The 9,330-nt window shown below is 45.8% G+C and overlaps 1 protein-coding gene across 9 annotated transcripts in view; it reads right to left on the reverse strand.

The window, feature by feature from the left end:
• Positions 1-2,197, reverse strand: part of GATAD2A (GATA zinc finger domain containing 2A) — a 108,083-nt gene extending 105,886 nt beyond the window's left edge. For 2 of the 9 annotated variants that reach the window (XM_043502707.1, XM_043502705.1), the window contains exon 1: positions 1,947-2,197. The gene's annotated coding sequence lies outside the window, so the exon portion shown is untranslated. The remainder of the gene's footprint in view (positions 1-1,946) is intronic. The other 7 variants (XM_043502697.1, XM_043502695.1, XM_043502712.1 and 4 more) reach the window with 4 other exon arrangements.
• Positions 2,198-9,330: the final 7,133 nt, after the last annotated feature.

Raw genomic sequence — 9,330 nt, forward strand, 5'->3', positions numbered from 1 at the left:
TGTGTGGGGGGGAATTAAGTATTTTCAGTTTATTTTGTGCCTTTGAAAGCACTTTGTATACAAAACATTTGATTAATCCTTTGTATAATCAATTTCTCCTTTTCTAACTATATAAACTGAAGAAACTTCAATATCACTGGAGTAGAAAAACAGTTATACTTTTTTCTTAAAGGATTTTTTTTAAAATTCAGTATATGCAGTTTAAACAATGCTCACTCAGAAAACAGAACTAGTCATTTTCAAATATTCAAGATGAGTGTTCTTTTAACTATAGCACCTTCCTACAATATGCATCACAGAAAAAGATGTACATGTATGTAAGTATACAGACTGCATATACAGACCAAAAGTCATTTGTTATAGTGACAAACAAAACGCTGAGTTGACATCAATGCTAGGGTTAAACTGAAAACTATCACCTGAGCACAATCTTTCTACCCCTTTCTGAGTTGGCACCCAAAACAGCTCCATTGTGTCCTCACTAGCTTTATCCTACACTATTCTGGGGAGAAATGTTGTTCTGCTACAAGGACAGGGAATAGAAGGAAAAAATACAAGACAGAAAATTAATAATTTTTTTTTTTAAAAAGCAACCTATAAATATTCTGCTAACCATAGCTGAGGGGTGAGAAGGTGGTAGACCACAGACACAATATAACTTTATTTTGTATAGAATTTGTCTTGTATACATATTGTATCACCCCCAAAGATATTAGAGAGATACACACCAGCAAAAAGTAGAAAAATTAAGACTGATAGTGGCAAAGGAGTAAGAGAGATGCTGTCAGATTAGAGGGGGAAAATTAACCCATTTTTTCCACTAGATGGATACTTAAGTGCAGTTACCCATCTTTGGCAACAGCCCCACAAAAACACATCCATCTTAAACCCCATCATGAGCTCATCCCATCTGGCACTCCTCAACACACAACCAGTATTTTGCAGGTACTTTCTTCAAGTGGCCTCATATTGCTTGCATTCACCCTTCTTAAGCTTTTGCATGGGTCATGCAAGTCTGTCCATACCATGCCACTTTCCGCAAACCTCACTTTCCCTAATGGCACATGCCAAACATGCCACAGAAGCCTGTGCAGTCTCATTACCCTGAAAAGTGCCCTCCATTTTCAGCATCCACCCTTCTCTTCCCGTATCATAAATCTTCCCTCTGGCATGTCCTCCTACTCAATCTCACTTTGCTGTTGACGGTGACCCTCTGCCAAACCACAGCCTTATCCCCAAAGTTCTTTGCAAGATGCCCATCTTTGGCACATATACTGCCCCCAACCATGTCTCTGGCACCAATGATCTGTCTTTGCCTCTGCTGGCTGTGTCCCTCGGGCAACTCCCAGGATGCACCCTTACCTCCTCCCTGCCACCGCCACCCCCAGCTTTGCCCACGTCCCTGGTACTTCCTGAGCTCTGTTCTCCCTTTAAATGCCTCTCTGCCCAGTTCTGGGGCTTCCTTAGGCCAAGCTTCCCAGAATTCCCGCCACCCTTCTCCCAGCCCCCACCCCTGGAGCCCTGGCTCCCTCAGAACCGACCCCACCCCCAGCACTCGGCCTCCCGAGTGCCCTTCCCTCTTCCCTCAGCTCTTCCTGGTTCCCTGAGCGCAGCACTTCCTCCGGCCTGGCCCCCGCCCCGTCCCTTTCCTCAGGCCTGGCCGCCCCCCCCTTGGCTTTAGCCCACCGCTCTCCTCAGCCTCGGTGCCCGCCTTTTCTTTCGCCCCCCGCTTCCTCAGGCCTGTCCCCACATCCTGGTACTCCCCCCCAGCATCGCTGCCCCCCGCTATCCCGTTCCCCCGGACCGGTCCCCCTGCCCCTCCCTCCGTTCCAACGCTCCCCTTTCCTCAGCCCTGGTCACCCCCTTTTGCTCAGCCCGGCCCCCCTTTCCTGCCGCGCCCGCGCCCCGCGCCCCACCAGTTGCTGGGGGTGGGGGATGCCACTCACTCTCCTCAGCCCCCTCGGAGCCGCCTCCTCCTCCTCAGCGGGGCCCGGGCCGGACTGGGGCCGTGGGGGGAGGGGAGGCGGCTCCCTCAGGTGGCCACTGACAGGAGGAGGGAGGAGGAGGAGGGGGGGGCTGCGCGCGCAGGGGGACCCGCCTCGCGCCGGGTTCCCTCCCCCTGCGCCGCGCGCCACCGGCGGCGCGGGACTCCCAGGGTGGCGCGCGCGCTACCAACCGTCACCGCCTCAGGACGCTTTTCCCGCCCACACCAGTTGCTAGGCAGATTTTACTGACTGCCCCTCTGCCTCTCCCTGGAGAAATTTGACAGCTACGACAGCCAATAAAGAGGCAAGATTATAATCCCGCCAACCAACCAGCTAGGGATGGGGGGCATCGTAAAGCGGGGGGCGGGGAAGGACGGGCTCTCGGTAGATGGTGATCGACAGCCAAATCAGCCAATGAACAAACCCGGAAGCGGATAGAGGCGCAACAGAAGGGGGGCTTCGTTTTAACAGGGGCGGGACTGGCGATGTTTAATCCTCGTAGGCCAGTCTGGAGGAGGGGGTTACTGGGGTGGGGGGCGGGGAGGACAGGACACAAGGGGATGCTGGGGGCAGGGTAGGTGGGCGGTGATGGGGGGTTGGGCCCTGGAGGGTGGCTGGCTGGGATGGAGCATGGGGCGGGTTGGGGCAGTGGGGGGGAGGGGGGAGAGGATGGGTTCCATGCGGGGGAAAGGGGAGCGAAGGTGGGGGGCAGGGAGGACAGGACACGACACACGGGGTGTTGGGTGGCGATGGGGAACAGGGTGTGGAGGTGGGGGAGCGGGTATTGGGTGGGGTGGCTGGGCAGGGGTGGAGGATGGGGTTGTTGGGGCGGGGGGGCTGGCCAGTGTGAGGGGTGGGGAGGACGAGGCGTATGGGGGTGTTGGGCAGCTGGCCGGTGTTGGGGGCAGGGCAGGGAGGACGAGGTTATGGGGGCGTTGGGTGGCAATGGGGAACAGGGTGTGACGGTATTGGGTGGGGGACAGGGTGGAGGGTGGGGGTGCTGGGGCAGGTGGGCAGTGATGGCAGAGCAGGGAGGCACACATTGAGCTGGCTGGTCCCTACAATCTGGTTTGTCTAATTTCCAGTGATTGAATGGGCGCACCTCAGACCCATTTTAAGAGGAAGCACTGTACTCTAGTGCAAGGGACGTGGGGCCAGGAGTCAGGAGATTTGGATTCTGTGCCATGGTCTGGCTGTGTGAAATCACTTCCTCTCTCTGGGCCTCAGTTTCCAATAGGGTAAGGTTATGTTCAAATAGAACGGGATCAGAATTTGGACTCTTGGCCACCACTGTGCAGGGTTTCTAGCAATTCTTTTATATAAGGACTTCATCTTGTTTAAGTTACCATTTCTTCAAGTCCCCAGTAACTGCTAGCATGTCTTCCTTAGCCACACTGCTGAGTGGCAGTAAGTGTAATTGCAAAAAGAAAAGGAGTCCTCGTGGCACCTTAGAGACTTAAGAAATTTATTAGAGCATAAGCTTTCGTGAGCTACAGCTCACTTCATCGGATGCATTTGGTGGAATGCATCCGATGAAGTGAGCTGTAGCTCACGAAAGCTTATGCTCAAATAAATTTGTTAGTCTCGAAGGTGCCACAAGGACTCCTTTTCTTTTTGCGAATACGGACTAACACAACTGCTACTCTGAAACCTGTCTAAGTATAGTTAGGCATTCCTTTGGTGTCAATACCACACAACAATTACACTATCCAACCACATACACAGAGGCTTGGTCTAAAGACCATCATAAAACTCACCAGCTTCTGCTCCAACTGCAAGGCACGTTTCTTCTGTCTTCCCCAACATAAACAAAGAGCAGCACGTACATGGAAAAAACACAAACCTTCCCAAAACACTTTACTGAACACAATTGTTCTCCCTGGAGAGAGGATGAGAGAGCAAACCACATGTGACATATTAAGTCATGTTACTTGGTGTGTTACTGGAAGGCCCTTAGATACTACAGAGTTGAGGGCAGTATAAGAACTCATGTAGAACAGACAGCACTGTTGAGCTGAAAAATGAGTTCTGACAGACTGGGTAAAGGAGATCCTTTGCATTTGTCAAGGCTAGAGAAATCTTGGCCTGCTCATATCCATTCGGAATGTTGCTGCAAAGATCATTTTCATAGCCTGTCACTTTGACCATGTCACCCCTCTCTTTGCATCTCTCCACGGGCTTCTCCATCATATCAGATGTAAGCAGTTTGTATTTACTTTCAAGGCTCTTCATGACCTATCCCTACCCAACCTATTGTGTCTCATTCACTACTGAGGTTGACTCGCACCTTGAATCAGCCTACAATCCTAGCCTCCAATGCCCATTTGTTATATTTTTAAACAAGCACCTTTGTGCTGTCCCTCACTCTTAGGAGAAGCTCCCTGCAAATGTCTGCAAAACTGCCATTATCCTTCAGATCCCATCATCCAACTCTCCTTTGCCACGATGCCTCCAAAAACCTTGATGGCAGTTAGCAAGCACTCCAGTTGCTGAGTTCACATTGGGCCAGCTGTGCCTCCACAATGGAAATCGCATTCAGTTTGTCCTTAGTTCTAGGTGATCGAGAGCCTAATGGTCATAGCACTGTACTCAAAAAGGCCTCTCTGTTATACCTATCTAAGGAAGAGAGAAGCATTGCAAAGATGTCTAGTGCTCTTATTCTCCAGTGTGAAACAAACTCATGAAAGGACATTCTACTTGCAGCTCAAATTGTTATTGGTTGGGTTGAAACTAGTGGGTGTCACAGCTGTTCCTTTCCAGTCAGGCTAAATGAGGGAGCAGGTTTGTGTATTTAATTAGGAGCCTTAATGCCTTTGTGGATTTGGGCCTAAGTGCCCACTGGAAAAGAGGCTTGGAGTTGTGAGCAAAGACTGTCTCTTGTTTGCTTCCTGCTGTGTTTAGGGAAACAGGACTTTATACATTCTTTGTAAATAAACAGGATTGCATCAGAAAGATACCTGACTCTATTACCGATTTCTCCTCATGAGTGGAACAACGTGGAAGACCCTGAATTTTTGGCTAACCCTTTGGGTCAAAAGGAGTGAGAGTATCTTTCACCTTGCACCATGGGATGCACACAAGCAGAATCTACCTCCCAGAAAAGAATAACTAAAAATACTACCATCTTACCCGCATTTCCCTGGAATTTCCACATCCCTTTAGGACACAGAGATCTAGACTTATTTATAATTGACAGCTTCCTTTCCTAAGGCTCGGGCATCATTTCTTTGATTTTTCTGTCCATCACTTTGGAGATCTTTTATTCCACCAGAAGTGACTGGAACTAATAGCTGTGGGACAAAACAAAACCAAAAATATGAAGCAGGCAAGTGGACCTGATAGTGAAAGGGTAGCTCCACATCCAGTTGTTAGGACAAGCAATGGCCTCTGTAGAAATAGGGAACCCGTTAGGAGTGACAGACATCTGCCTAGTGCCAATGGTCTCTGGAAGGATCTAGAGTCTTCATCATTACCCAAAAAAATAAGAATGGGCAGAAGCAACTTCCTCCATTTCAAAAGGGCCCTATTTGATAAATGTACTCTGATCTAAAAAGGTTACGACAAAGTGAATGCAGTCCCCATCACACAAAAGGGAAAGAACAAGGAAAATGAGCAAACTCATTCAGGGAATTGCCTTGCTTGGCCACATGGGTAGGGACTACAACTCTTCACATTAAAGTGTGCCACTTAACAACTATGGGGAAGTATTCTATATTTCTATGATTCAGATAAACTGCCTGAACAATCCTTTTCATTTCAGGAAATACACACTTGAGCAAGCATCTAAACATGCTACAAAGAGCAGAGCCTCACAGAAAGTGTGTCTAGTGATGAAAATGGGGGAGGGTATCTGGATTCCTGAGTTCATTTCCCACCTCTACTATTGATTTTCATTGTGAGTTAGAGCAAATCTCAACATCTTTCTGAATGTGACTCAGTTTACACATGTGGAAAATGATACAGTACATTATCTCCTTCAGAAACAGCTGCACTTTGTGATCCTTAAAGTGTAGAGTAATCTCCACCCTGACAGAAAGGTTCTATAGAGCAGTGGTTCTCAACTACAGGTATACATACCTCTTCGGGTACACAGAGGTCTTCCAGTGTGTAAATCAACTCATCTAAATATTTGCCTGGTTTACAACAGGCTACATAAAAAGCTCCAGATCAGTCGGTATAAACTAAAATTTCATACAATAATTTATTTATACTGCTCTCAATACTATACACTGAAATGTAAGTACACTATTTTTATTCCAAATTGATTTATTTTATAATTATATGGTCAAAAGGAGAAAGGAAGCAATTTTTCAGTAATAGGGTGCTGTGATACTTTTGTATTTCTGTGTCTGACTTTGTAAGCAAATAGTTTGTAAGGGAGGTGAAAGTTGGGGTATGCAAGACAAATCAGACTCCTGAAATGGATGAAGTATTCTAGAAAGATTGAGAGCCATTGCTATGGAGGAAGTGGGGCCAAGTGGCTAGAGCACTGGACTGGGAGTCAGGATACCCGTGTTCTATTCCCAGCTCTCCTGCTTGGTAATCTTATGCAAGTCACTTCACCTCTCCATGCTTCAGTTTCTCCATCTGTAAAATGGAGAAAAATGAGCCTTACCTCCTCTGTAAAAAAGTGCTTTGAGATCTATTGATAAGCGATAAGAGCAATGTATTATTACTAATCTTCAGCAGTAAATATCTGAAGCAAAAAGACACCAAACCAACCTTAAGTTATAGTTTAAATAATATGCAGATGAGAGGTAAACACCTCATTTAGAAATGGCCTTATTTGCCAAGAGCAAAATACATCCACTTAGAAGTATATATTGCAGTCCCAAACAAAGTGTACCCTTTTCCCCGTAGATTTATTTAGCACCTTCCATAACAGTGCTTAGAAATTATCCATGATCCGTCTTGTGTGTATAGAAAATGTCACTTACAAACTTTCCTTGGGTGGCAATAGAAGAAAAATAAAATTTAAAGTTTTAAAATGCAAGTGACTTTCGTATACTGGGACATCATTATTCCTTCCGTGCATCCCCATTATATATGCACTCAAGGTTTATGTTGAGTGGTACATACCACTCTTCAGTGGTCTGGTTCTCCCTGGCATTATCACTGATACATCATAGGCCTCCACTAATAGCTTGATAGAGCTCCATCACATTCAAGGATGTGTTTATAAGTGCTGAAGTATACTCTTTAGTTACTTTGGTGCTCAGGAAGCAATTAAAGCTGGTAATCATACACTGGCAAGGCTGGCACTGCTGTAAGCCTGAAAGATGTATTCATTCTTCTGAATCTAAAGCCCACAGCAACACCTGCTGGCTGTGGGTGGACTGCAAGATGAGGCAAAATCATTTGTGATAGATCAGACTGCAACTGTCAGTATTACACAGTGACTCACCCCCCACCCCCACTTCCTCCCTGTATTTAGGTCAAGGGTTTTCAAACATTTTCATACCATGGACCACACCTCTTACCAGATGGGCCACAAGAATCTTCTCGCCAAGAGCTTTGAAAGGGATATTAACCCTTGGTGCTCCAGGCCATGAGCCAACCTGTAACTAATGGGGGTTAGAAGGAAACTTTCTTGGGGTGGCAGACAAAGGGAGAAGAGGTGTTATCCCATCACTGCCTTCCATAGGGTTTCTTTCACCTTCTTCTCAAGCATCTGAAACTGGCCCCCCAGCAAATACAGGACAAAAAGGATGTATTGGTCTGATGCTATCTGGCAAGTCCTCCGTTCCCATATTTTCATGGACTACCCTCCTTCCACTCTGTGATCCTATGGGTAAGGACCCTGTGGCAACTGTAACACTTACACGGAAAAGCATTTAAAAAGCATTTCAACGTGCCCCCAAATGGCTCACAAATTTCAGGAGCTCCTATCTTTAGACACATTACTTATGAGCTTGTTAATGCAGCATGGTGTCAAAATAGTGATTATAAGCTTGCCTATTTTCTTCACTTACAAGGGAAACGATAGGAACTGGGGCCTGTTTTAAAAGAGGTTTTTATTTTTACACATTGAAACTAGTCTTTCACCAGCTAATTTACACACACACACTAAGTTCTTTCTGGGATTAGATGAGTCTGTATCAGATACTTCAGGTGCTTGTTTCAAAGAAATAGGAACAATTAACACTGAGCTCTTATCTAGTACTTTTCATCCACAGATCTCAATGTTTAACAGAGACAGGTAAGTATTTTCCCCATTTTACTGAGGCAGGAAGGTGAAGTGACTTACCCAAAGTCACAAAATAAGTCAGTAGAAGAGCTAGTAATAGACCACAGGGCTTCTAGTCCAGTGTCCTAGTCAGCAGAGCATCTACATCACCAAATAGCACATTTGAACAGATTCTACCTGTGATCAGGAAAACTATTTACTCATCTTCCTTTACCTGTACCCAATTCTATATGGAGTTTAACAACAGACACTGACCTCTCTACAATGCAATCTTTTTCTAAAGGTATCTTGAAAATAGGCAATTTTTCCTAATATAGCTTTACAGCAGGTTTTTCACTTTCAAGAGCTCAACTGTAGTTCTCAAATGATTTAATAGTTTAATAGCAGTAATTCAGTTACAACTAGTTGGCTTCATCTCAAGCTATTGAGAACCTTATAGTTAACTACTGAGGATGACAGATTCTTCTAAGGTTATACTTTAACACACATTTATTTGGGTTCTCCAACTTGTGCTATTTCATTTGTGTTGGCATCAGGGTTTAAAGTAATCTTTAGCAAAAGAACTGTTACACCACCTAGTGCAGTTTATTTAAAGAAAGGTGTGAAGAGTCTTGCTACTCTGCTTTATCAGAACTAGGCTCAGTCTAACACTAATAGGCTGTGGCCTCTGGAGCCCAGATGAAGGTATGTGCTCTAATAGAGCTCTCATTCAGCTCTGTTTAAGGCTGTTTGGTCCATTTTACATTAATAACTAGACATCCTGCATGTCAAAGGTTAAGTGTAAAAAGCTAATAAGGGAAGGCAAGCTCTCTACTCCTAACAAAAGAATGACCCGCAGCAATTGAAGAGAATGCCTGGCTGCCCTGTTAATGAAGTTATATCAGCACATGACATGCCTCTGTGCAGCTCCCAGTGAACAGGCTGCAGTAATACAAATAGAATTTGCCTGCATGTAAACTGGGATGTTTGTTTAGCAAGCACCTAACTACTGATAACTACCTATTGCAGCTCATCCACATAGACACTAATCATACTGCCAGGTACATCCTGAGCAGATCTGTAGTGATTGTGAAGGACTCAGGGGCATAGGTGGCGTTCTCATCCATCCTCCATGGATTCCCTTTTAGTCTCATTGCTTCAGATGAGTGGAGAGCATGA

Source organism: Dermochelys coriacea, chromosome 25 (assembly GCF_009764565.3).
Source record: "Dermochelys coriacea isolate rDerCor1 chromosome 25, rDerCor1.pri.v4, whole genome shotgun sequence".
NCBI classification, from domain to species: Eukaryota; Metazoa; Chordata; order Testudines; family Dermochelyidae; genus Dermochelys; species Dermochelys coriacea.